The sequence below is a fragment of the Pteronotus mesoamericanus genome, unplaced genomic scaffold, assembly GCF_021234165.1.
Source record: "Pteronotus mesoamericanus isolate MK-2021 breed Mesoamerican mustached bat unplaced genomic scaffold, CSHL_Meso_final contig_20, whole genome shotgun sequence".
NCBI lineage: Eukaryota > Metazoa > Chordata > Mammalia > Chiroptera > Mormoopidae > Pteronotus > Pteronotus mesoamericanus.
Genome location: NW_026555085.1, coordinates 98,254,533 through 98,282,343, shown reverse-complemented (window position 1 = coordinate 98,282,343; position 27,811 = coordinate 98,254,533). Strand labels below are relative to the sequence as shown.

At 43.0% G+C, this 27,811-nt stretch overlaps 1 long non-coding RNA gene across 1 annotated transcript; it reads left to right on the top strand.

Moving 5' to 3' along the window:
• Nucleotides 1-1,563: 1,563 nt before the first annotated feature.
• On the top strand, nt 1,564-27,241 carry LOC129067869 (uncharacterized). The gene is made up of 3 exons (XR_008528788.1): nt 1,564-1,781; nt 11,914-12,163; nt 27,032-27,241. It is a non-coding gene; the product is annotated as an uncharacterized LOC129067869 (long non-coding RNA).
• The last annotated feature ends 570 nt before the right edge of the window (nt 27,242-27,811 follow it).

The following is a 27,811-nucleotide window of genomic DNA, read 5'->3' as shown; positions in this document are numbered from 1 at the left end:
CTTTATTTCACAGCTATTCATGAGAGCTAGTGCCTGTTCTCCAAAGTGTCCTTTACATTCTAACCGGGGTGGAGGAACCCAGAGAATAAAGGAAGTGTGTCCTGTATAAGGTGGTAGTAAGCAGAGGAGTCAAAATAAAGCAGAATAAGAAACCTGGGGAATAATGGGGGTTCCTATTTTATAAAGGTGATTAGGGGTACTTGAGACATGTCAAACGGATATGGAATGTTCTTCATTTATAGTTACTCAGTTCATAAATTAGAGGCACATATGCTCAGCAGCTTCTACCAGTCCACTGGCATAAGTGGCCCTCCGTTCTGTTTTTACCGAAGGACCAACCGGCCCCTCCCCTTGGCACCTTCCTGGCCCCTGAATGCTGGGGTCATCTTTCTATATGTTCTACATCTACGCGTTTCTGGGAATCTATTCCCCTTCCATCTGAATCTGCATCTTTCGCAGGATTCTGTTGGATTCCCAACACGGGACTTCGGCCCTAGAAGATCAGAGCTCAGATAAAAATTGTTTACCATTCAATCACAGAGAGTCAGACTTTCTGCTAAATTTCTGCTTCTCTTGGAGTTGCTTGTTTTACATTTGTTTCGTTTGTTTTTCTATAAACTTCTCATTAATTAATCACATATCTATACGCTCTTCTCAATACATCAGGGAATCTCTCTGTTCGACAATTAATCTCTGGACATCTTCCTGTCCCAGCGTGGACTGATGTGCACTGTCCTCCTGAGCCCCCCTTGGCCTTTCCTCAGGACAGTCTGTGTGCTTCTGACACTGTGACATTGTTCACTGAACCCTGTCTTCCTAGTTTTTGGCTTATTTCTTGGTTTTGTGAAGCACAGCTCCTATGAATGTATTTGTATCACTTGAAACTATCTTTATGCTATAGTCACTTTTGAATAATAATGTAGCTAAATGAGAATTTTAAGTTAAAAATAATTTTCCACAAAACTTTGAAGAAATTTCTTCATTGTCTTCTACCTTCCAGGGTTGCTTTTGAGTTGTCAAGTGCTGTTTATATTTCTTGTCCCTTTATATGTGGCCTATTTTTTCCCTGGAGATTGCTATTATTTTTTCCCTAGTGCCTATTTCCAAATAATTTCAAAATTATATGATTTAGTGAAGATATTTTTATTTAATGGACTGGATACTTGATAGTTGGTGGAAATTAAGATTCACAAAATTTTATACTATTTTTCATCATATTTCTCCTTTCTGAATTCCTAATATTTGGATATTGGAAACTAGATCCATCTTCTAACTTTTTGCCCCTTTATGTAGACTATCTCAGATCTTTTTTTCCTAAATTCTGGGAAAATTTCTAAGCTAACTGTTCATACCTTCTATTGATATGTTTTCTAAACTCCTGCTATTATAATTCAATTTCTATGGCCCCTTCTTTATTCACTGAGTATTATTTTTATAACTTGCTGTTCTTATTTCATGAATAACATCTCCTCTTACGTCGCTGAGACTATTTTTGGAAATAGTTTTTCCGACTGCATTCATCGCGTCTATTTATACTAGATCCCTTTCGGCTTATTTGTTGTTGTCTATCTTTGTCTTTCACGCTCCAGCTCTGCTGCAATGTTTGGTGATCCTGTGCATCCACTCACAGAGAAAGAGGGAGCACAGGAAACCGTGGAATCGCTGAGCAGTGGCCCTCACCCGAGGGAGATGGGGCCCAGTCTAGATGTTAAGTTCTGTCTCCTTTTCTAGGCTCATCGGACCCTTGCAAGAGGACTCCTCTAGTTTTCTGCCTGTGGAATGTAAGTTTCCCTACCAGTGTCCTGGGAGCGACCTGGGCATGGGGCCAGGAACACTCGCTGTTTGTGTATGCAGGCTGCCCCTCAGACCCATTTCTGAGATGGCTCCCAAGCTTAGCCCACGAGGTGCCTGGTGTCCCTGTGTCCCTACATCTAGAGAACTGAGACGTGTCTCATCAGCCTTTGGGTAGGGTAAAGGTTGACTGCCTGGGCATAGGATTCTGTTATATATAAATCCTTTTAGTACATTACAGGCTGAACTCCATTATATTGTTGTACACAGTTTTCTTGATGAGACAGCACATATGACCTGGTTCCCGTCTCTGTGACCCGCTTTTCCCCCCTGGAAGTTCTTGGATTGGTTCCTTCTTTTATGGTGTTCTGATGAAACTTCGTGGGAATGTCTTCACAATCACGGTGTTGGAAGTTCTCAGTGGGTCTTTTTATCTTAGTGACTCTTGTTTTTCTACAGCTCGGAGACCTCTTTATTCTATCCCTTGTTAATATGCTCCCTTTTGCTTTCTCTGTTCTCTTCCCGAAATCTCTCTTAGTCAGATACTTTTCCTTCTGAAGTCATCAGCTGTCACTTACCTTCTATCTTATATTTCTTCATTTATTTTTAAATTTTTGTAGGTGTGAAAATGATTTTATCTTTTTAACCATTCTATGAAATTCTTTTGATCATTAAACTGTTTTTCTTGACAGGAGATCACTCTTGTTTTCCTGCCATATATTTTTTCTGTTTTTTTTCCTAATGTTGTCGTGTTCTTGTTTTGCAAATTAGTATCTTAATCCCATTGAGGATACTAACGAGGGGCTATTGTTCCTTTAAAGTTCCTTTATGTCATGGCCTGTGTTGCTTGGTCATCCTTTCTCCCTCATGTTCAGTTCGTTCAGTTCCGTTCTTTCCCTGAGTTGCCTGTTCATGTAACCACACTCCTTGTCCTGAGCGTGGGCCAGCAGCTTTAGATGAAATGGGGGTGGCGATTAAGTTTTGAGCTCACTAACATTAGCGTGGATTTTGCTTTGAAATCAACACCCATGCATTTTCTTCTTTTTATTTAATAAAGAATGATCATTTTATAAAGGGATGGTGGCTTTCAATATCTGGCTGCCAGCCATTCTCATGGGGCTAAAAAAATTCATTGTATATTCTGGCTTTCAATTCATCTCCCTGTTCAAGTTGTATGGTTCAGTTCCCAACTTCTGATGCTGGGTTTGGAATGGTGAGACTGTGCAGTGTTTTGCAAGGAAGCTCTCCCTGTGTTCTAGCCTACTTCCATTTCTTCTTATTTTTCTGGTATTTTTAATTTCATTGTGAAGATGAGTGAAGTGCTTGGTTTAAAAGCATATTTTCTCATTATCTTACTGTTTCTTATCAATCTTTGATGAATTATTTTGGATTTCTAGGCATAGTCATATAAGTTAAAAATAACATCTATTATTAATGCTTACACACATTTGGTGGCTTTCTTTCTTTTTTCTCTTTTTTTTCCTGTAACATTTCCTTAGTCAGTATTTCCAAAGCAATAATGACTAATTAGGTAGAATGAACACCTTTTCTTATTCCTGATTTAGCTATAGCATTACTAATGTTTCACTTATAAGCTTGCATTGATTTCAAATAAGTATTGCTTATCTAGCTAATATCTGTATTGTATTCATTATGATCTCTGTGATAACATTTTCTTGGGAAAAATTATTATTAATTTAGTCACAGAGTCAGTAGAAAAAAGCAGCTTCAATTAAGTTCTAGAAACTTATGTTGACTAAATTGGAGATCTAGGAAAGGAGAAGAAAAGGAAACTCTCCCATTGATGGACCACTTGGCGTTTATCCATGGAGAGATATGCATCTGGTACAATTATGCTGACTTGTTGATTCATCTATGGAATCCACATTTTCACTGATCTCCTGGGGCTGACAAGCATAACTTGAAAATTAGGGCACCATGTTTTGATCAGTTACAGAATAAATAAGGAACTAAAATCAGTTGTTTGAAAGAAATGACTACAGGGCTCGCGTTTGATCAGCGATCTTCAAATTTTTAGGTGAATGCAAGTTACCTGCGTAACATTCCTTCCTTGTTCTTTGTACTTTTCTTTTTCTTAAAGAGTGGCAATATTCTTTAAATCAGAACATCAAACCTTAATTCATTAGTTTAACCCCTGCTTATCCAGATGAGCTGGTTGTTTCAAGGGGTTGCTACGGTTTCCTTCCTGGGAACCTTCAAGGAACCAAATGATGCTGTGTGGGTCAGTCAGGGCCCTCTGTTCAGCACCACTTACATTTTGTATTTCCAGGCAGAGTTATTGGAAATCCAGGGTGAAGAACCAAATATACTTCTTCCCCACTTCCTTAAACTTTGTTATATTCCTCCTTGGTTTCCTGCTATAATATTTCCTTATTCCTTCTGCCATCAGAATCAAGTGACCGGCTGTGACTGCCGTTTATAATCCAAATCAAAGTCATGTTGGCCCCAGACTAGAAAAGAAACACTAGTTGTGATGCTAAGACAAAACATGGAAAGATGTTACGAAGTCTAGTGTTCTGGGCTCTGGTGAAACTGGTTTTATTGGGTTTCCCCAAACAACAATCTGGCGTGGAATAGGATGGACAGTGTTTTCAGACTAAGGGAAGAGGAACGAAAACCAAATAGAACAAAACAAACCTTTCTACGTTGAGTCCCATGTGGAGCCTAAGCCCTTTAGCTGGATGTGGACTAGCCTGCGGACACATCTTCTTCTGGGACCTGGTAAAATATTTCCATGGGAACCCGGCTCTCCTGGGATGGTGTCTTGTCAGATTCCGTGCCCACCAGTGTTACTATGAGCATCTCATTTTCAGGGATTTCCGCGGGAACCGCCTGCCTCCTTGGGTGCCCTGGTGTGGCGTGTGCTGAGAGGCAAAGCGGTGTGTCTAGTTCCCCGGGAGTGGTCAGAGCGCCAGGCCGTCACCAGCCTGGTTTTCCCTGGAGAAGCAGCAGGAGATGAGACAGCACTTGTCAGTCAGATCCCATGCAGCCTCTGCCTCCGCCCTGCCCTACACTGAGGCAGAAGAGCCAGGCGCCAACTCTGCACGCCACTGGAATTTTTCTCCTTATCACTTTCCTTAGGGTACAAAATGCTGATGCAGTTGAGATCTTGAAAAAAGTGATTTATAACGAAAATGGCCTTCTGCAGTGGAAAGGTCCATGAGAGATGGGAGAATTTATTTGCTGAGTTACTATGCAAATTTCACAATTAAATCTTCACTCAGCTCCTGAGGGAATATCAGGATTACTGAAGGAAAGGGGCTTTGACACAATTTTTAAAAAGGAAAGAGAGCAAAGAAATAGCAGACTACCCTACAGATTCTCAGCTCTGCTCCTCCAAGTCAGTCTCTCAGTGGGAATCACTACAGAGAAAAATCAGGTAGAATAGGGAACACACAAGGTATAATCAGGGGAAAGGCAAAGAAACCCACTTTCTTATTTGTAAACTGAATTAATGAATTTTTAGAAAACACTCATTGCTGCAGCGTGCTGTCCAGGGGGAGATGCACTCAGAGACACACAACCACCCAGCTAGTCCCTTATTCTTTCCCATGTACCTTAATGCCCCTTCCTCCTTTCTGCATGTTGCCCCGGCTCAGCTGACTCTCTCTCTGTCTCCACTTCCTCCACCTCCAGCCCCTCCTGACTCCCCACACTTTCAAAGCAACATAGTTTTAGCAGGAGACCTCTGCTTTGACAGGTAGTCTCTTGGGTCTCTGCACTGAAAAGGCCGAAGCTCCCAGTGGAGCTAAAATATTTGTCTTTAAACGGTGCCCTCCTTCCCTGAACTGCATGCAGATAGGGGTGGTCTCCGAGCCCCGTCGCTCTCCCAGGCTCCCCGTGATCCTCCCGGCCCTGGAAAACCATCACTCCGTGGAAGGCTTTTGAAGGACACTCATTCCTCAGAACCGGGCCCACTGGCGCCCTTCAGGCGGTCCTCAGGGCCCAGCTCACGTGGCTTTTTTGCAAGCCTCCATCTTCTGTTTTTGTAGAAGGGAAGGCCTTTCCTACTTACTCCTTGTTCGTGATGACACCCAGCTCATTAGCTCAGTCTTATTTCTAAGAAGGAAGTGTCTTCCCCGTTCCTGGGAAGACCAAGGGTAGCAGCCGCCCCCGCACACAGGATGGCTATTTAACAGCCTGCAGACGGACACAGTGCGACGTGCGTTTGCCTTAGAAAACGAGGAAAGTGAGGTTGAAAATCCCCCTACTCTCAAGTACCTGTTTTTATCAAGCCCTTTCCCTGATGGAAATCCACCCCAATGAAGTCATTCGGAAGCAGCTGAAGGGCTGGGGGCTTTCCTGTGACTGTGGCCAGGTCACATGTATCTAGGAGAGCTGAGAGTGGACAGGAAAGGCTATAAAGCAGCAAAAACAATGGAAAATGGCAAAAGGGTTTTCCCTTAATTACCCTGCAGGCTGAGAGAAAGGAGAGTCAACAATCCCAGGCTCTCATTTCAGGGTTATCCCGATTTGGGCACGTTCGATTCTGCCTCTCAGAATTGTATCTGTTGTGTTTCCCTAAAGTTTATTTCTTTAGGGAACATATGTACACTTTCTTCTTGGGATGGAGAAAAGTTTGCAAATCTTGATAAAGGTTATGATGATATATATTCATAGTCTATGGGTATTGATCTTAATATATGAGGGGGACCCCCCACAAAATGGAATTATATTCTGGAGGGTGGCCCTTTGTAGTACAGGCTTCCCTCACTCGCTGAGTGTTCTAGGAACCCATCTGTATCTGTGTACCAGCTGGCAGTGCACATATGTGGTGGAGTGCACTTTTCATTATAACGTAACCTCCTTTCTCTACTCCTAAGTGGTTAAGAGTAAAAGGAGATCACGCCAGCCTTTTCTGAGACAGGAGTGCTGATGTCAGGGAATTCCCACACAAATCACAAGAGTCATAGATGTTCATTAAAGGAACGGACCTCAGGTATCACTTTTTCTCAGGTACTATGTAAGGTACCGATCCCCTCGGCGTACTGTCCATTCAGAGAGCGCCAGACCCCAGGGATACATCTAGTAACAGAGGACTCTGCAGTCTTGACAAACACAAGAGATAGTTGAAATATGATTCCTTAGATTGAATCTCTTTGTTATTTCTGCCATTGGTTCTCATTGCCCCTCTGTTTACCTTATACAGAGAGATTGATCCCTTATTTCATTTACTCATCAAATATTTATGAAGCATATACCATGTACCAGGCATTGTTCTAGGAGCTAGGGAAACAGCAGTGAATAAAGCAGACAAAACCCCTGTCTTCGGGGGATTATATTCCAGTAGAAGAAAATGGTAAACAAGACATTTATGTAGGAAGATGGACATGACAGTGACATCGAGAAAATTAAAACAGGGAAGGGAGAGTGGCAGCATGAGAGGAAGAGGAGGTTCAAGTTGCGAGAGTGTGCTGAGAAGGTGATCTTCGAGCAAAGACCTTAAGGTGGAGCGCACGAGCCAACCACCTCCGTACCCGAGTGAAGCCCCTTTGAGACAGGGCACGGCCAGAGCACAGTCTTTGGGGAAGGAGCGGCCAGCACGGGGCGGAATGGCAAGCGTGCCGGCCTCAGAGTGGGCAGTGGAGCCAGAGGAAGAGTGGGGAGTGGGGGGAAGATGCCAGGGGGGACCCCGCCTGTGGGACAGGGGGTCAGGTTGGTTCTTTGCCCCTCTGGCTTCTACTCACAGCGAGGTGGGAAGCCACTGGAGGGTGGCGAGAACTGGGTTATCTGACTTAGGTCTAAGGAGCACTTTGGCTCTTGGGTGAGAATAGGCTTGGGTGAAGGATGTGGGTGGATAAAGGAGAAAAATTTAGAGGCTGTTAGAGTAATCCAGTGACTTGGGAGCAGTGGGGATGTTGACAAGTGATACATTCTGAAGATAGAGCCGTTGCGATGTGCAGCCCAGTGGAGGATTTGGGGATAACTGCTGAGTTTTTAAACAGGACCAGTGAAAGATGGAACCCCCTGTGAACTTAGATGGAAGGGACTGTGGGTAAAGCAGAATATGGAGAAATAATCAGGGATTTATTTCTGGGCATGCGAGGCTTTGAATCCCTCACCCATGATATATCAAATATCTCAAGACAATTGCCATGTCCAGATAATAAACAAGAATAGTCCGCTATACTTGTTCTGCTATAATGCACATAAGTGTCCTTAAAAAAATCACTGGGCCATGCAAAATTGCACAATAAAAATTGTAGAGCTTATGGAAAATAATGATCTTGGGTCACAATAGTCAAAAACTTTTCTGGTTAGGCAGATATAAGTGGACACAGTTTCCCATGTATTAAATGCCTATGAAATGGCACTTCCAGGTTTGGCATTGGCATTAACATCACAGTTGAGCAATCTTTTCCAGCCTTAAATCCTGGGGCATATTTTTCTGTCTTTAAGATGAAGCTTCTTCAAGGAAAGTATTTATTACAGATACCTGTTTCCTCAAAACTGAAAATTTGATACAGTGTAGCTCCTTCTTTTTAAGTTATATTCCTCTTTTTTAAGAGTTAGGAAACTGGATATGGACCGGAAGTTGCAGCAATGTTTGAAACTACTAAACCAGTCACTACTAGTATCGAAAGCAGCTATTTATGCAGGATTGAACAATTTCCATTGAATACAGGTATTGCCTACCTTTCTGCTTGCCCTGCTGGGCATTTTGAACCAGGAAGGGTGGGTGTTGAATGAGTTTGTGTTTTTGTTTTGTTTTATGTTAATAGCAAAGTTGACAAATGTAAAGGAAGAATAAAACAGAGCATCGTGAAATAACACACGTGTTGAATCAGAGTGGCTGGATGATGTTTGAGTATGTTCTAGAGTGGCTGGTAGATGATGTTCCAGAGGGGGTGTGTGTGTGTGTGTGTGTGTGTGTGTGTGTGTGTGTGTGTTCTGTGGCAGCTCAGTTCAGCTGGATACAGTTTTCTGTTTTTCGAAGCAAAATAGAGAATCAGCAAAATACAAAATTCACATTATGCTTAAAATGTTTCCTAGTACATCAATTGCACTGGAACAAATACATAATTTTGGAGCAAGTGTTATGGAACAATTAGCTGCACTAATATTAACACAGGAAGATTTTAAAGTTCTAGAAATGTAAATTTTGTAGAAGCAAATTTAAGAATGCTCTTAATCACTGTGTAGGCTGGATGTAGAAGGGCGGCATCGGGGTGTAAGCACAAAGGTTGCTTAAGTGGGACTTCGGTTTACAGAAAGGAAGATTAGGGGAAATTTGCACCAGACCTCGCAGAGTGGGAGGGTTCCAGCAACTCCCACTCTCCAACCTGCTCCGGGACTGAGCCAGGGGCAGCTGAGCAACCTCCCCTTCCGGTGGAATCTCCGTGGCCTTCCCACCCCAGCCGGGCCGAGGAGTGAGGATTGCTTCGTAATTGCTTGCCCTGTGCAGAGCTTTACCCTGACCCTAAGCGGGCACATTAGCACGGGCCCAGAGGCCCCGCACCTAAATGAAATGTAGCCGGACGCACACGGAGCTGAGACTCAGCAAATAAGAACCACATATAAAAATGAAAACTTGGTCCCATATGTCTTTAAACCCATGACGGTTACTGCTGATATGATACTGCAGGGAAAATGACTTAGATTTTTGTTGGGTAGATGGATTTTGGGGGTCTCTCTGTGCAATTTTCTTTAACATAGTGGGGTCTTTGTCACTGTAATGAAAACTGCCTTCAGCTGGAAGGAAAAAAAAAGAAGAAGAAAGAGAAACAATAGCAGCCTAGAAGCAGAATTTTCCAAGTAAATTAAACACTTTTGAGACACAGATTTATATTAGAAACACTGATAAAACCTTATCCTTGAAGGTGTGAAGATCTAGACACTTAAAATTACTGTAAATAGCAGTATTATTGCCGCGGGCATCGATGACGATCTGAGTGTGTGAAAAGGCATGCATGGGAAAAGGGACAACAAAGGAAAAGGTCACATCCAATAAAGCTTGTTTGCAAAATCAGGGGGAAATTGGTGCGGCTTTGAATAACAACACCTTTCACTTTTCCTTCTTCATAGATATTATATAAAAGGAAGCAGCAAGAAAATAACACATGGAAGATCTTGCACATGCTTCATTTACATGAACAAATGCAGATTTTGCAGTGTATTTTCTATTCTCTGTGTGTGCAGAATTCTGCAATTCAGCCCAAGCCCAGGACCCCTAACCAGGAGGTTTGAGAGCTATTCTTAGCCAACCGCAGATGCGACCTTCCATGCGTCTCCTGCCTATAAATATAAAACCACTCACCTCTCAGGTTTATTGGTAAGACTGGATGAGTCGATGCATATGAAAATATTTTTCCAGTAATCTGCTGATGGAAGATTAAGTATTATTAATGTGGGAACATAGAGGGCGAAAAAATGGTCCAGAAAAGAGGAAGATTGCTTTCGTTCCCCTAGCTCCCATGGGCAATGCGTGTTTTGCTGGTGGGGGAACTAGGGCAGCTGGGTATGGTAAAGACAAGCGTGCACATGTTCAAGCGTTTGCAAATGCAAGGGGGACAGCCCTTTATCAGGCAACAGATATGCTGAGTTTCAGGTTTGCGTTACCAGGAGACTTGGAAAAGTTGAAACTCAGCCTAACTAGGGCTGCCAATGGCCTCTAATGAAAATTTCCATTTGGAGAGACTAGATGTTGACTTGGCATGACACCAAACAAGCAGCCTGCTGCAAAATTTTACACCAATTGTATTTCTCCTAATTAAACCCTGTCTGACCTCAGCATTAAGAAACAATTTGTTTCAGGATATAACCAGCACACATAAGCAATTACATTCTGTTTGCCCCATTAGCATTATTTGGCTCCTTTGCTATCCAGGGCTGCTTCTGCAGCAAATGCTGCCCCTGAGCCAGAGCTATAAAAAGGCTGGCTGGTGCGGAGGCTTTTCCCCATACCAGGAACTAAGAATATCATCATATTTTAGCCAAGCCAAAGATTCTGGGAACAGTGTGCTTCTGTGTTTATTATAAGGGAGTGTCTATATATATGAATATTTCTTAGGAGTTAAAAAAGGCTCCACTTATAAAAAACCCGAGGAAGCTATAATAGTCTAAGTGTATAACCATCCAAGCTCAGCTGGTATGCTAGCTCTCGTTTTCCCGTTCACTGTGACCCTGGTACTTTCACTTTTTCGTGGCTGTCAGACTTGGTGGATTTTGGATTTTGAAACCAAAAATCATTGGGTTCTGCAAAACTTTCGGTGGGGTCGGGGGGTGGGGGGCAAATGTTCTTTTTATAAAAGAAGCATTGCCCTGGCTGGTGTGGCTCAGTGGGTGGAGTCCCGGGCTGCGGACCGAAGGGTCACCAGTTTGATTCCCAGTCAGGGCACATGCCTGGGTTGCAGGCCAGGCCCCAGTAGAAGGTGGCAACCACCCATCGATGTTTTTCTCCTTCTCTCTCCCTCCCTTCCCCTCTCTGTAAAAATAAATAAATAAATAAATAAATAAATAAATAAATAATAAAGGAAGCATTCAATCTATACAACAGAAGTGAAATGCAGAAAGACCTTCAAACCTGAGAACTCTGAGCAGACGCACCTCGGAAGCTTGTTTCTGGGGCAGGAGCTCTGGGGCTGGGATGGGGAGGAGGTCAGCCCTCTGGGCTGTGCCACTTGCTGCATCTCCAGCACATCACTCACCTCTCTGAGTCTCCTTTTCTCCTTTTATACAACAGGGCCACAGGAACCCGAGGTGTTTCTTCTGGAAGGTAATTGCATAGGTGTGTGGAATTACGGGTTGTGTTACTACTTGGTCTTGAAAGCTGGAGAGCACTGAGTAGATAGGAGGACGTTCTTCATTCTGATCCATTCTGACGGCTCAAGATGCAGTCTTCCACTCTTTGGCCGTCCTTGCTCCGGGAGCTGCGGTGAGGAGGTAGGAAGGGGATGAGATGTATTCCATGTCAGAAGGAGACAGGTAGAAACGAAGGAATTCTGGATGCTCTGCTGGAGTGAGCAACCAGGGGGGTGTTAAGCCTCAGTGTCGTCTCATTTGTACCTCTGCCGCCTCAGAACGAGATTTACCATTGGTTTCTCTACTTCAGTTTTTCTGCCTGTGAAATGGGAAGAAATCCAAATCCCCATTATCTTTCAGGGGTCCCGTGGGGAGAAACACGCCCTGCCAGCTAGGCCGTGGGACTGTCAAGACCCAGGTGTTACTGAGTGCGGCCTGACTTCCTCTCTGCATGAGGTGTGTCGTGCCAGCTCTGTGACACTTTCTCTTCAGAGAAGAGCATCTCTCTGTGAATCAAGAGCACCTTCTGTTGGCAACTGGGTCTCATGAGCCCTAAAAACAAAGGTGCACTTCAGCATTGCAGCAAACTTAGAGGAGACCAAGAATACAGGTAAGTGCTTACGGACCTCAAGAAGCTGTTAAGATGAATCCCCGCCCCCCACCCCACTGACCCCCACTCCTGGCAAGGTCGAAGCCCATTGTCATGCTGTTGCCTCACATGCGGCAGGCAGACACGTAGCAGCAGGACTCACCTTTCGAGGCCCAGGGTCTGGCCTGCAGTGTGGTCCAGTGGAGAAAGGGCTACATTCTGAAAGAGAAAACTTCAACATGAATCTCATCTCAGACATTTACGAGTCATGTGGTTTGAGCAAATCCTTTAAATTCACCAGGTACCAGCCTAACCCCATTTAATTTTCCAAGTATTGCTATCCACATTTTGTTTTTCGTCTACATATTTCTCACAAGTCAAAGACGCGGACACATCTTTTATATTAAGTGGTTAGTTGATCAGTAAATAAAAAAAAATTACCTAAAATCATGAAAATTCAGCTTCCTACACTCCCTTACAGGTCCTTCTAGCGGGTGGGGTGGGGGGCAGGAATCTGCAGTTTAAAGACACAGCCCTGTTGAATTTTATGCAACTGGCCTGCCTCTAAATTAGACTTCACAAACACACCTGGCACCCAGAACGCTGCCCGGTGGATAGTAGGCATTTGATATACTCCTGTTAAATTCATGGAGCAATGGCAGCCTAGCTCCACATAGGAAGGAAAACTGCCTGCCCAGTGGGAAGTCTAACAGTGAGAGCTGAGTTAACTCTCTAATATTAAGGTGTCAGTTTCCTGTTAGGAGGAGCGGGAAGGTGAGAACTGCTAAGAATCAGGGTAGGAAGCCTTGGAGCTTTCAAAAGAAGGCCCTGACAACAAGACCCCTCTGAACTACCTCTTTTCACTTTTTGATAAGCGTTCTTTACTGTCTGTGTTCCTTTACTGGCTCTGGATTTCGATTGAATTCATAACTGTGATGTTGGTTATCTGTTCCATCTTGCTCTTGGCATCTCCAGCCATAACTGATCTTGCTTTCCTCCTTTTCTTGACAATTCCCTGCCAAGCCACTGCCTTTTGAGCATTTCATTGATACTGATCTGATTTTGCCATGAGCTACCTAATGCCTAGTGAATTTAAAATTTCTCTGCATAGGGCTAAGAGTAAAATGCAGGATGCCAATTAAATTTGAAAGTCAGAGAAACCACACATATCTTTTTTAGTATAAGTTAGGCCCAAACATTGCACAGAACATATTTATGATAAAAATTACTTTGGTATATCAGAAATTCAAATTTAACTGGACCTCCTGTACCTTTATTTGGTGAATCTGGCAACCCAATCTCTGGATGCCCTTGTTTTGCACCTTCGGTTCTTGTTAATTTGATTCTTGATTGTCAAATTTAGTCTAGCCTTTGGTGACTGACTTTGCCTTGCCTTTTCATATCTGTACCTACTAGACGTTTTCATATTTCCATCTTCCTAGGCTTTCGATTTGCATCTTCTTGGTTTTTGTTACCATTTTGGTTTTAATCTATCATTCCTCTTCAACTAGCATTGCCTGGTGTGGAGAATGTTCAGATCCCAATTTTAACAGTCTCTGAGCTACACTGGGCTGCTCTGTGTCTCCTACGTAGCTTCTAGTCCTAAAAAAAATAGAAAGAGGTTGGAAGGAGTAGTTAAATATCAAGGGAGGACTGAGCTACAGTGGCATAGACTTAATACTACCATGGATTAGTCATGGCTGTACTTGACCATGACCATATTTCTGTTTTAAATAGAAACAGATACCAATCCTTCGGTTCTGTCTCTCCGGCTTGGAAATCAGGACAGGAGAAACTGGCCATATTGGAAGATCTTTTTCAACATTTGAATGACTCTCTTTTTTTGTCCTCATTCTCCTGACCCTCCCTGTCTGTCATATTTCTTTCATTTCATCACGGCTTAATTATCATTTTATCTTTTCTATCTACTTTTAATGTCATATGTATGTAATTTACACAAGACTTGCTGATTCTCTAAGAGATGTCCAACCTTTTGGTGTCTCTGGGCCACACTGGAAAAAGAGATATCTTGGGCCACACATTAAATACATTGTGATGCATAATAGCAAAAAAAAAATCATAATGTTTTAAGTAAATTTATGATTTTCTGTTGGGCCATGTTCTCAGCCATCCTGAGCTGCATGCAGCCTTTGGGATATGATATTTTCTCACTGTCAGAGACCATTTGGTTTTTTCTTCATCACCATCATCATCATCATCAGTATTGATTTATTCAATATCTTTTAAGTGGAACCACTGTGCTAAGTATTATTTTATATACATCATCTCACTTTAGTCTCATATCATTCTTATTCCCCTTATACAGAAAAGAGAAAAACAGATGCATAAATGTTAAATTACTTGTGCTAATATATATCATTTGGAGAAGCCAAAATGCCAATCCAACTCTTACTGATATCACAGCCCCACTTTAAATATTATACTATACTTCCCTCCATGCGACTTGTACCAGCTATGTAAGCTATTATAATTCAGTGTTATAAATAGTCTCCTGTGACATCCTCTGCACCTAGAGTTCTGCCACGAACCTTTTCCTGCTGTACTTTTCTTACCCCATGACCTTGACCTAGCACCTTCCTAGAATCTCTCACTCACCCTGAGAGCATCTAACTGTGGTCCGCAGAGTGGGTGGGTAATTTTTACCATGTGTGACTAAACTGGGCCCCTTCCATCCCTGCAAAAAAAGATATTTTTCTCCAGCTACAGGATTTGTAAGATTTTTGAGGATCAAATCCAAATTTTAAGCAGTGAGCCTGCTGAGTTAGTTTATTTAAGTCTGGGATGTTCCTAAAGTAAATAGGATTCTGTTGTAATTCTACCAAAGTCCAAAGGAAAATGCTTTTCTCTTTCCCCATTACTACGTCTGGAAGAAACTGACCTTGATGTACCCTGGTAGAGAGCATGTTAGTGGCGGGGGTCCTCTGGAGTTACGTTTACCAATGTATCAGCCAAACCCAAATCTGTTAGCATTTGCCCCGCCTCTGCTCAGAGGGTCTTCCTGCTTCCAAGAAGCACTATCATTTGTTGACTTTGCCCAAAACAAAGAAGGGTGAGGAACATCTAAAGTCACAGGGTGTTTTTGTTTTTACTATTAAAAATGTTTCAGTAGAAAATGCAGCTGTGGTCTTAAAATGTTGCATAGTTTCCAGAGAATCCCTGTTTCTCTGGGTTCCTTACTCTCTAAAAGCTAAGCGACTTACTGCTCTCAAAGGATGGTACAGTGTGTACTTTTTAAATTCTACTTTGAACGCGGCCTTTCTGGTTAGCTTCAACTTGAGACACTGCAGCCCAACATGAAGGGCATAAATAATTTGTGAAACCCTGGATGTGACAACTTATAAAGCAGTAGTAGTGTCTGCTGACTAAACATATATGCATGAAGGCCTACGCACACACACACACATTCTTAAGAGCTGGTATTCTGGGTTGTCTTGTGGGCAACACACCCTGAGGTCCAGTCTGCACTTTGAAGGCCATGTTCCTAATATCTCATCTACCATGTGGGCCTATGATCTGAATGTTGCTGGAATGTGCCAGGATGCCCACATCCTTGTGCTGAGGTCCTCCCTGCAAGACGGCAGGAGGTGAAAGTTGGGCTTTGAGAGATACACGGGTTTGTATGTTACTTCCCAGTGATGTTGCTTCTCACCAAAACACTTCTACTTCTTTTCTAGTTCATTGAGGGCAAAGTTCTTGGGGGCCAAGGGACAAGGCAAGAGTTCATCTGCAAAAGGCCATGATCTAATTAGGTCATCAGAAGAAAGACAGAACACCCCCAGTTAGACGTGGGAAGGAGAAAGGGCCTGGTATTGAAGTCATTGGTTGGAACATGACATGTGGTGGCAACTTAAGGAAGCAGAGACCTATATTGTGTAAGAGCCCTAGCTGCCTGCATTTGAATTACGGTTCTGCAATTTATTATATGTAAGTCCAGACTCCACCCTCCACCATGCTAAAGGCCTTTGTGGCCTATAAAATAAAAATTTTTGTATTATTCAAGTAGTGATTGATACTGGATTAGATTACATAAAGTGCTTAGCAAAGGGACTGAGACCTAAGGGATGAAAATTATGGTGATTGCGTTAGTTGTCTATTGTTGTGTCATAAACTACCACAAATGCAACAGCTTAGGCCATATTAACTCATCTCTCAGAGTTCTATGGGTCACAAATCTGGCACGGCTCCAATGGGCTCTCTGCCATCTCAGGGTCTCACCAGGTGAAAGCAGGGATTTGGCTGGGGTGGGGCTCTTTTTTAAATTAATATGGGAAGAATCTGCTTTTAAGCTCCTTCGGGTTGTTGGCCAAATTTGGTTCCCTGTGGGTGAAGGACGGAGGACCTCTGTTTTCTTGCCTGCTGTCCCCTGGAGGCCTCCCTCTGCTTAAGGCCATGTGCACACCTCCGATGGGTGACTCCATCTTCAAGCCAGCAGCTATGGGTCAAGTCTCCCTACATACCGACTCTCTCTGACTACCTGTCTTGCTCTTAGTCAGAGAAAACTTGCTGATTTCAAAGGGCTCACCTGATTGGGTTGGACCCACCTAGATAGTCTTGTATTTTCAGAGCAATTGACTGGGGGCTTCAACTATCTGTGCAATCTCTCCCCAGCAGTACCTTGATCTGTGCCTGATTGAAAAACCAGAGGACAGGAATCTCGGAGAGGGCATCTATAGAATTCCACCTGCCCTGGTGGTGATAAGCAATGTCAATTGATGGCTCAACCTTTTGCCTAGTCTTTGCATATCAAAGAGAGGGCAGAAGCTAAGTTTGGAGGTTAACTAAGTTTGAAGCTAAGTTAAGTAGAAACTGCTTAACTGTTCTGCATCAGAAAGCAAATTTCATTTCTTTGCTCTTGAGAGGGCAAGAAAGAGTTGTAAAATGGGAAATGAATAGAGAGGAGAGAGAGAAAAGAGAGAGGAGAAAAGCCACATGGCAGGGAAACTGAGGAGTTTTAAGAATCCAGGTATTTATACTTGAGGGGTTTTGTTTGTTTGTTTGTTTTGCCTGTTTGTCTTCTCAAATCTCCTGCAATGCTGCCTGCAAGCAGCTTTCTGTGAAAATTTGGGGCAATTGAATTCCAGGGCTGAGTAGATGCAGTGCTGGAGAGAACGTCATAGATTATTTTTGCACAATTTCTGAGGAAGAAGAAGGTCAGAGCCAGAGGTGACCGTGGGCCTGGTGGAGCCTTACAATAGGTATTGTTCTCTACCCAAGTTTAGAGTGAGGGTTTGTTGGATTCTTCATTGACCTTGTGAGGCACAGCGGTATTCCTGTTACACATAAAACACAGAGCAGGCAGGACAGCTGGATGTCGTCAGGCCTAGACCCCTGTGTTCTGGGATGAGACGGTGCAGGTGTTTCTTCCTCCACCTAACAAGTGTATCCATTCACCTCTCCTTTCATTCAGCCATTCGATGACCGTCCTTGAAGTAGCTAGTGTACAATATAAGGCACGGTTTTAGCTATTGGGGGATTCAGTGATGAACGGAACCAAAGTTTCTGGCCTCCTGGAGCTTATGTTTTCAGGGAAGACATGGAAAAGAGATAAGCAAGTAGAGAATAATGTAATTTTAGTCAGTTATAAGTACTAGGAAAAATAAAGCAAGGTAAAAGAATAGATGCTTGTGATATACGCTATTTTAGACGGAGTGGTCAGGGAAGGTCAAAGTCAAGTGACATAGAAACAAATTCTGAAAAACAGGAAAGATGGAGATGTTGGCTGTCTAACCTTACCTGAATGGCTCAATGCATAGTGAGCCCAGGGTGGGGGAAAGTGCCAGACAGTTCTGTGACTTGTATTGTTTCCTTTCTTGCTAAGCCTGCTTTGAAATCACATAGGTTAATGCTTCAAAAACTCTTTGTTATTAATGAAAATGTGCTCTTAAAAGCTGCATGAAGAAAACCACAGCCTTCACGATTTCCAAGGGTCCCCAGCATTCCCCGGGAGCTCAAAGCGAGCTGTGTGTGAGTCGTGCTCGGAGTGACATAGTCTGAAAGTTCGCTCCCCAACATTGTTTGGGGCTGAGTTTATGCTCCTGCACTGATACTACGTTGTAGAAAGGGGGTTGATTGAACCCATCGGTTGAGTTTAGCATCCCTCACCCACGCTCCTTCCCGCTCCTCCCCTAGTATTTCAGAGCAACATGGGATGGGTTTTCGTTGACCTGAACCAAGTCGTAGGCAATGGGATGTTCTGTGAGTGCTGGATTAGGCTGGAGCATGGAGAGGGTGACAGTGGGACAGAGTGTGAAGACCTGGGTTCATTTTGAGGAGCACATGTCAATGGCATCGTGATAAGAGGTGTCCTCGGGGTGAATGGGTGGAGGCTGTCTTATTTAGAAAGGAAAGAATGAGGTGAGGTGTGTTGTATTGAGAGAAGTAAATGAAGGGAAAGGTGGCTCTGGGCAGAATTGTAATTCTCCTCACTGGATTCTCAGTCCTGTGAGGATAGGGACACCATTGTGTCCCCCGCACCTAGCCCAGACCTGGCGTATCGAGGTGCCCAGTAAACATTACGGGATACATGAATGGTGAATAAGAATAAAAAAAGTATTTTTCTAAGTGGAAGAGATCTTTTTGTGAGAATAGGGGTAAATCATTGTTTGTTGCTCTAAAAGAGCCACTGAAACCATGATAATCCCAGAAATGAATGCAGTTCCAGGAAGGTAGAATTGTATAATTATTTGGATTGTTAAACTCAGGACACCATTGCTTTAAGAAAAGGGGATGTTCTAGACATTGAAACTTTTCAAACGGAGGATGGATGATCTATTTGTTGTGCAAGGCAGGACATTCCTCCATTGGACCAAAAGGTTTTTAGGAGACATTTAGGGTCGCTTTAACTACTGTAATGTAAAATGTGGGAAATGGGCAACATGCATTCTGGGAAGTGTCAAATTCCCCACGGTTGCACAGAGGGTATCACTACTGCAGAGTTGAGAAGATACTCTAGCTAAGTCAGGATATCAAGTAGCCACCTGACACCCACCTAATTCATGCTCTCCCATTCCTTTCCTGAATCCCTTAATCTCGCTCTCAGAGTGCACACGCTAACATCAGGAAGTGGCAGAATTTGGCGTTCAGCAGCGGTTGGAATCTACCATCCTGTGGCAGGATAGAGGGCGGTTCCCCCCACTCTTCCTGCTCATGGCCTATGAATGAAGAATCAATGAAAGGAGTTTGGGGGCAGATGAATACCCCTGAGGCACGGTGGCCTGAGCCTCCCCTGGAGACCCTGTGCTTTCAACTGTCTCTTGAGCAACTGCTCAGTAAAGTTAACAGCCACAAGCTCTTCAGGGGAAGGTTTGTTAAAATCATGTCCAAGAAAATAAATATAACGAATGAATAATCTCTGGAGAAAGCTTTGACATTAAAAAAAAAAAAGTCCCATGAGACTCTGCTATGGAAGAGGCAAAGTGCATTAGTACAAATGAGATGTTTTCACAGTGATTATAGGAGCCATCTCCTGGGGACCACACCTGAACTCCTAAAAGCTGAACCAAAACTCAGTTGTGTACCCAGGAATCTAGCGTGACAGATTTGAATGTATTCCACTAATAACTCTCCTCACCCCATGCCTGCATTTCAGTGCACGCTTCCCCTGTTGTTCAATGAGCTTTGATACAAGGATGCTGGAGCATGGCTTTGAACTCCTCTGAACCCAATTAGATGCAGCCATTTGGAAGTGCCGTGGTGGGATGATGGTAGAACAGTGCTCTCTGAACTAGCACACAGAGAGTTCAAGAAGGAGCTGCCTGCTGCAGCTCTGGCAGCCGGTTCATACCTGGAACAGTGCTGCCAATGGCACGGCGTCTGCCGGCCTGAAACGACAAAGGAGGGTATGAGAGGGGGAATGCAATTAGTTAGCCAAACATGGAGGGAACGAAGCTCAGGGGCAGCCGGGAGCAGCGTTTGTTCTTTGATTTGCACGGCACGTGCCTTGCTCCGGCACACGTCCCTTGCGCGGGGTGAGCATGTTAAAGGCGAGCTATTCCCCGCAGTGAGGGGGAGGCACTGCCCCTCCCCAAAGCGTTTCCCGGCTCTTCAATCGTAATGGAAGTCAGTCCTCCAGGTGAGAATCCCAGCCTTTTTCTCTCCAAATCAGCTTGAGACCAATTAAGATGACCTCAGTAGAAGAAAGAAGAGCCAGCAGGCAGGCTACTGCTCCTCTCCCATTGGGTAGGAGGTTGACACGTTTTCCTTTCAGACAAAGGGCATGGCCCCCAAAAGTATAGTACCTGGGATTAAAAAAAAAAAAAAAAAAAAAAAAAAGAAAAAAGGGAAAGAGGGCTTTTGTGACCAAGCTCTAAAAAAGGAGCTGTATTTTATTTATATCATAAATCTGTTTTGTTTTATGATCTGGCCATACAACCTTAAAATGACATTTTAAATCCGGACTCCTTAACTCTGGGTCTGTTTGAGATGATTGAAGGAGACCTGACCGGCGAGCCTCTGAAGCCGCCAGCCGTTCCCATTTGTCCTCTCCGAAGTTTGGAAGGGTCACAAGGTGAGGGGCTAGAATGGTTAGCTTCTCAATTTTGATGGAGGTAGGAAATCATAGAACCTTTAGAGCGAACGCAGCATTCCCTTTTGACAGTCGCCTGGACCCTTCAGACAGTGGGTAGATGCAAAATGGGTTGATCTCAGCACCCAACATGCAGGGTCTGGCCCAAATAACGCCCCCTTTTTTAAATTATAAACTCTTTTATTAAAAAATCACAAGCATGTAACTCTGTAACATATCAATATCACTCTCCAGCACACCACATGACCTTTTCGGTGAAATGTCCAAATTCACGCCGGAACTTACTACACCCATATCATTGCCCTACCAACCACACTCAAGCAGGCGTTACTGCTGCCAGACGCTGTGTGTTGTGGGAGGTGGTGTCTCCATCTTCAGGCTCAATGAGGTGACGAGGCGAGTCTGCCGGTGCAGTGAACCCTCCCGGGGTCCGGCTGGGCAGACGCGGTGGCGCCAGGAGACTTAGGTCCTGCCCCGGTCGCCATCCCCTGGGCCCTGCCACCTGGGGTCCCCCGGCCCCATGGCTCCTCGGCTCTCCCCCTTTATACCTGCTGGCTCACCTCTGTGTGCTCCACGTCACACCCACTAGTTTTGGCAGTGACTGTCACCCCAGTTTTGTCTCGACCCCAAAAGAAAGCCCTTCAGCTTTTGAGTGTTGGAGGACGATGCAGGTGCCCATCCCCCCTCAAACCACCAGCACTGGCTTCACTAGCTGGTCTAGGGAAACAAAGGCAGCCTTTTTCTCCCTGTTGGTCATCTTTTTGGCCCCTTCCACTCCAGGTCAGCTTTCGTGAAGTCCCCAGATTACAGCCTGAGTGGGAGATTGTCCTATGGTGTTTTCAGTGTCTGTTTTTAGCTCTGTAATGAAAAGGTGTTCACTACCTCCTTAGTTCAGAGAGCCCAGGCTCAGAACATGAAAAATTCTTGTTATGGGAGTGGAAGAAATACCTCTCACTTGTTTGTGCACAAACTAATATATTAATAAAATTTTCTGCCCTACTGATATCAGCATTTCTTTACTGCATGGATCAAAAGAAAGATCTTTGATTTTTTTTTTCTTCCCCCTCCCTTTCAATACAGTCATGTACTGAGTAATAGCATTTGGTCAATGACTGACTGTATATAGCATGGTGGTCCCATAAGGTTATAATGGAGCTAAAATATTCTAATTGCCTAATGATGGCATAGCCTTTTTAATGTTGTAGCCTAACACATTATTCATGTGTTTGTGGTGATGCTGCTGTCAACAAGCCAAGTATGCCATCAATGGGATAAAAGTATAGCGCATACAATTACAGCACTGGGCTATGCCATTCAAGTTTGTGCAATGCTCACACAGGTGTGTAGTAGGCTGTACCTCTAGGCTCATGTGAGTGAGCGCTATGATGTTTGCACAGGTGTGTAATAGGCTGTACCATCTAGGCTGTGTGAGTGTGCACTATGATGTTTGCACTGGTGTGTAGTAGGCTGTACCACCTAGGTTTGTGTGCATGCACGCTGTGATGCTCACACAAGGACGAAATCACCTAACAACTCATTTCTCAGAACATATCCTTGTTGTTGAGCAGCACATGACTGTGTATGCCAAACAGCCACATTCTTTATTTTTCCAGTGGCTCTTGTATGCTTGCTGTAAGATGATGAAAACTTTCTTTCATCCCTACTCCTTCCGGCTCTCTTTTCCTCTCTTTGTGCTCTGGTAAAAGCTGCCTAATTGGGCTTCCTCCCTGTGGTCCTTCTGCCTTTTAGTGCATCATAGGATAATGGTCTTAGCTCCTATGTGCCAGGAGCTGGACTAAGCACTATGCAGAAATTATCTCAGTGTGTCTTTCCTTGTGCCCTGAGGCTTAAGAATTGTTACTGTGCAACAAACTATTGATTTTCCTTTAATTTTCTTGAATTTGCAGTGGTGTTAGTTTACCTACAGCACAAAGACCAAACACCTTTAACACCCTCATGGTCTGAATCAACCAGCTTCTAGAGTTGGCTGACAATCACTAGCCCTAGGACAGAGCCACAGGAATAATAGAGACTTCTCTAACTAGCCCCATCTTTCCTTTGATTACCTATGCTTCTTTTTTACTTCTTATTCTTCTCCTTCACCTTCTCTTCCTCCTCTTTTTCTCTTCTTCTCCTTGTCCTTCCCTTTCCTCTTCTCCCCCTCCCTTCATCCTCCCTCTCCTCCCCCTCTTCCCTCTTCTCCCCCTCCCCCTCCTCTTCCTCCACCTCCACCTTTCACCCTTGACTTCTCTACTCTTTTCTATTGAATGGCCTTTTCACCTGCCATTCCATCCTCACCTGTGTAAATCCTACCCATCAATTTGCAGACTCTGCCCGTTGCCCAAGAAATATCAATTTTCTCTTCTTTATTACCAATGGAGCCTCAACTCTATGATAGAAATGAGTCTCATCAAAAATACTCCCACCCCCAAAGTTTTGTCTTCCTGGGTTGATCAGGTTATCCAGTTCAGGCCAACACAGCAAGAATGAAAGCTTGCCAGGGGCCACTGCAAACATTTTGTTTTCTTGACATAATAGGCAATGCTCCCTCCTCCTGGGTGTTCCTTCTTTCTGCCTGGAATGCGGTTGCTGTGCCTGGAGGGGAAGCCACCATTTTGCAACCAAGAGGATAAGAGGCTATGTTAGGGATACAGAACTAGGAAGCTAAAAAGAGCCTGTGTTCTTTTTGGTGACTTTCTTGAGCAGCTGCACTTGTTCTAGACTGCATATCTCCAGGCTAATTATTTTATAGAAAAATGATTGAATTCCCTATGTGGTTAAATCATTACAAAAGGACTTCTACATTCAGATGAATATCATCCTGACACACTATTCTTCTAAGCTAAATCCAAATGCTACATAATTGATGAAGGCAATCACCCTAGCCTAAATCATGCTCCTCTCTAACGTGGAATCTAGAAGTAGCTTCTAAATTTCTCCTGCTTCAGCTCTTCTCTCCAACATCCTACTATAAATTATCACTCTGCAGCCAGAGTGATACTTTTAAAATATGCACAAGATCTTGACTTTCTCCAGATAGCAGTCACGTCCCTCAATAGCCTCCCATAATCATGCTTTAAATGAAAACCACATCCTATGTACAACAATGTCCCCTGTAAACTGAGTTTTTCTTATACCACCCTCTATCCCTCGCCCCATTCCCAGCTCCTTCAGCATTCTTGTAGTTTCCTGAAGAACCCAAGTTCATTCTAATGTCCCATGTTTCCTCTTGCCAAATATTGGAATCTTCACTTCACTCCCTCAGTTCCTTCACGCCTTGACTTAAATATCAATTCTTAGATAGACTTCCTTGATTATCCCTTCTAAAATAGCACACTAACCTACATCTCTGCTTGTACAATATTATTCTTTCATAGCACTTAAAATATATTATATTTTTGTTCACTTGTATTTATTACCCATCTTCCTTATTAGAAGGTAAGCTTCACAAACCAGGGATTTTGTCTTCTTTAGCCACCACAGTATCTCCATCATTTAGAATAGTGTCCAATGCCTAGTAGATGGTCAAGGATTAGTTATGAAATTAACAATTGGAAGAAAAGAAGGAGCCAAGGAAGGAAGGGAACAAAGAAAAGAGGAAAGAAGGTCATAGATCTTGGAGAGGGAATTGAAACAGTCATAGTACTTCTTAAGTAAGAGAAAATGAAGGACTGATTTAGAAGCTACTGTACTTTTGAGGCCGTTATCCCAAGAATGACAATTACTTGACATAACATCTGCCTGGATTCCACCCTCTATCAGAAGATGGTAAAATCACTAAAGCATGTTATGTCAACACCTTGCTCTTGCAGTTGCTGGAGGGACTGGTGTTAATGTTGCTACTGAAATGGTACATCTTATGTGAAATCTCCAACTAGCTACAGATGTGGTAGCCCATTTAAAGTTTTCTTGGAAATTCAAAAACACATGCTCCCTTCTAATTTTTCTTAACCAATTTTTATGGTTAATAACAAACTATATAGATTAGTGGTAAAACTGCTTTTGAACTCTGTCCTTCCAGAGGAAGACTAAAGAACACTGCCATTTATGTGGGGCAATGTTGCAAATGTACATAGATGTTGTAAGTTCCTGTGCCATCAATCTAAGGCTGGGAAGACTGGATCTCTATGACTTTGTCTCTACCAATGTGGTGCTTTCTTGCCCTGGCTTCCTATGGTCCCCACACATCAGGAGTCTTTCTATTTTCCCAACACACAATACTGCCTCTCTCTCTCTCTGGGGTCTTTAAACTTTCTCTTTCCGTCATTGAGGTACAATCAGATATTTTCACAGCTTGCTCCTCTTCCTTCGTGCATCTGCTTGAATGGCCCTTATTCAGGAGGTCTTCTGTGACCATCCACCCTAAAATGCCTGAAAATAGCAACTCTTTAATTTCTGTCTATGATCATCTTTTTTTATTTTTTATTTTTTTTGTACTACTGTTTACAACCTGTTGCTCTTCATACATATTTATTTGATGACTTGTCTCCCTCATGAGAACCTAAACTCCATGACAGTAGTTTGGACACCTTTTTGTTGACTGTTTATGAATGATATTCTGTTGTATAAATGCATGTATATAATCCTGTATTTAGCCATTCAAGAGTTGCCAGACATCTGGGTTTTTCAATTTTGGATTTCTATTACAACACTGCTAAAAACACTTACATAGAAGTCTTTGAGTAGCTATGCTTTTATCTCTCTTGGGTAAATACACAAGAATGGAATTGATCTGTCTTACAGTAGGGTATTTGAATTTATAAGAAACTGCCAAGCTGTTTTTCAAAATTATTCTATCATTTTGAAGTCCCACTCTCCATGTAGAAGTGGTTAAGTTGCTCCACATGCTTGCCAACCCTCAGAATTTTAATCTTCTTAAGTTTAATCATTCTAAAAGGTATGCAGCAGTATTTCATTGTGGTTTTGACTAGCATTTCCTTGATGACTAATGAATGATGTTGAACATCTCTTCACATACCTACTATTCCTATATATCCAATACTACTATATATCCAAAGATATATATCTTTGATGAAATGTGTGCTTATCTGTTTTGCCTATTTTTCTTGGGTTGTTTCTTTTTATTTGCAATGTTTATTAAGAGTCAATGTAAAATCAAGTACATGAAAAACATTTCTACACATTTCATAAAATTGTTGTTGAAATTACATTCTTTACACTCTTCATAGTTCCTTTTATTTTCATTGTTCAAATACATTTGTCTCCATTTTCCCACCCCCTCCTCCCCCTGCCCCACCCACCCCCACCCTCAATCCTTCCCCACTTCGGCTTTGTCCGTGGGTCCTTTATACTTGTTCCTTGAATTGGCTGCTCCCCTTCTTTTCCCCATTACCCCATCCCCTCCTTCGCAGTCGTAACTGTCGGTTTGTTTCTTCTTTCAATGTTGCTGGTTATATTTTTCTTGCTTGTTTGTTTTGTTGATTATAGTTTCTCATGTAAAGAAAATGTACCTCTTGTATATGACTAGTATGAGCTTTTTGTCAATCAAATAGAATGGTAGTCTCGTAATATTTCCAATTTTGCTTTGGACAGAAGAATTTCATTGCTGAATTTAATGCTTAATTATAAAAATTATGTTATTCTAGGTTTTTGATATATGTGTTCGCTCTTCTCTATGCTTTACTCTTTTTCTATTGTTTATGGTTTTATTGGGTACCAACTTTTAATTTAGCGGCTTCAAATTTCTCTTTAAAGTTAATGGCACATATCTCAGTTTCTTCATATCTGAATGTGAATAATGCTCCTGACCCAACACAAGGGAATGCTAAAAACTTTATTAGTGTCCTGACATTGTTTTTGGTTTTCTTGGATTGATAATAGTCCAAAATGCCCTTCATATTAAACATGGGCACTAATTGTATGCTTATGTTTCTCTAAATAATTACTTTTTGCCTTGAATATATATAATTTTTTTATACTTAGGAGAGCATTTCTCAATATGACATACAGTTTTATGCTATTTGATGAAAACATGGCATTGTTTTCTAAAACACAGTACCTATATTTGTTCTTTTGGAACTCATATCTGTCTTTACAGATACGATTTTGATGTCAGGAACCATGTCTTGGACATTTTTATATTTCTCATAACCCTAAAAGGACTCCCAGTGCACAGTAAAGTATTTAATAAATGTTTGTTAACTCAATGTTGGATAAAGGAGTGGCAGTACTCACTGGCTTGTGTACACCAGTCATTCGTGATTCAGATACTCATCCATCTACTCAGTGTAGACACGTGTGAACTGCCTTCAGGGGCTGGAAGGTACAACCATAGCGTTCTCCAAATGCAGTTTACTTCTTCAAATATCATGTCCTGTTTTTAGAAGCATCACGTTCACGCAGCATTCAAACAGATGAAATTAATAAGAGAAAGAAATGGTGAGGAGCTCAAGCTGCTTGATGGGGAGCCGGAGATGGAGCGGAGCAAGAGGCGACGGGGGGAGTAGAGGGCCCTGGCGTCTGCGGCTGCGTCGAGCTTTCCCGAGCTGAAGACCAAGGGTTAATTCGCCATAATAAAATCAGCACGAACACTGCCAAAGAGACCTGAGCAGACCCTCAAGTAAGTAATTAATTCTGGCTGCTTTCCGCTCTCTAGCTTTCATCATTCTTAATGTTATCTAATTGTAAAATTATTCTCCAAACCTTCCTCGTCGAAGGGAAAAAAGTGCCCAGCTCCAGCCCGCTTTCCTGGAGGGCACGCTTGCCTCCTGCCTGTTGGTGCAAGTGCCCAAGATGCTGCTAATGAAGGATGTGTGGACCCTTGAAAACTTTTGATCCACTTTCATAAAGCCGACCACAACAGAGTCCTAGAAAAGACCTTTCTGTGTGCACAGAGCTGCCATTCAGAGGCAAGCATCAAGTTGTCTCCACGGTCCCTCTGGCCTTTGGACCTCACAGTGACCTTGACGGACCCTGGTATGGGGGTGCACAGAAAAGACGCCTGTGTAAGGAGGAGAAGCAGTTCCTAGCCTGGCTGTCGTTACTGCTGCTGTCAGGGGTGATAAGGAAAACCTCAGGGACCATTCCACTTCACAGTATCCAGGCTTCCAAAGCCAAGGGGTTTGAATTCCTCTCAGTACAGCCAGATAACTAAAAGCTTCACC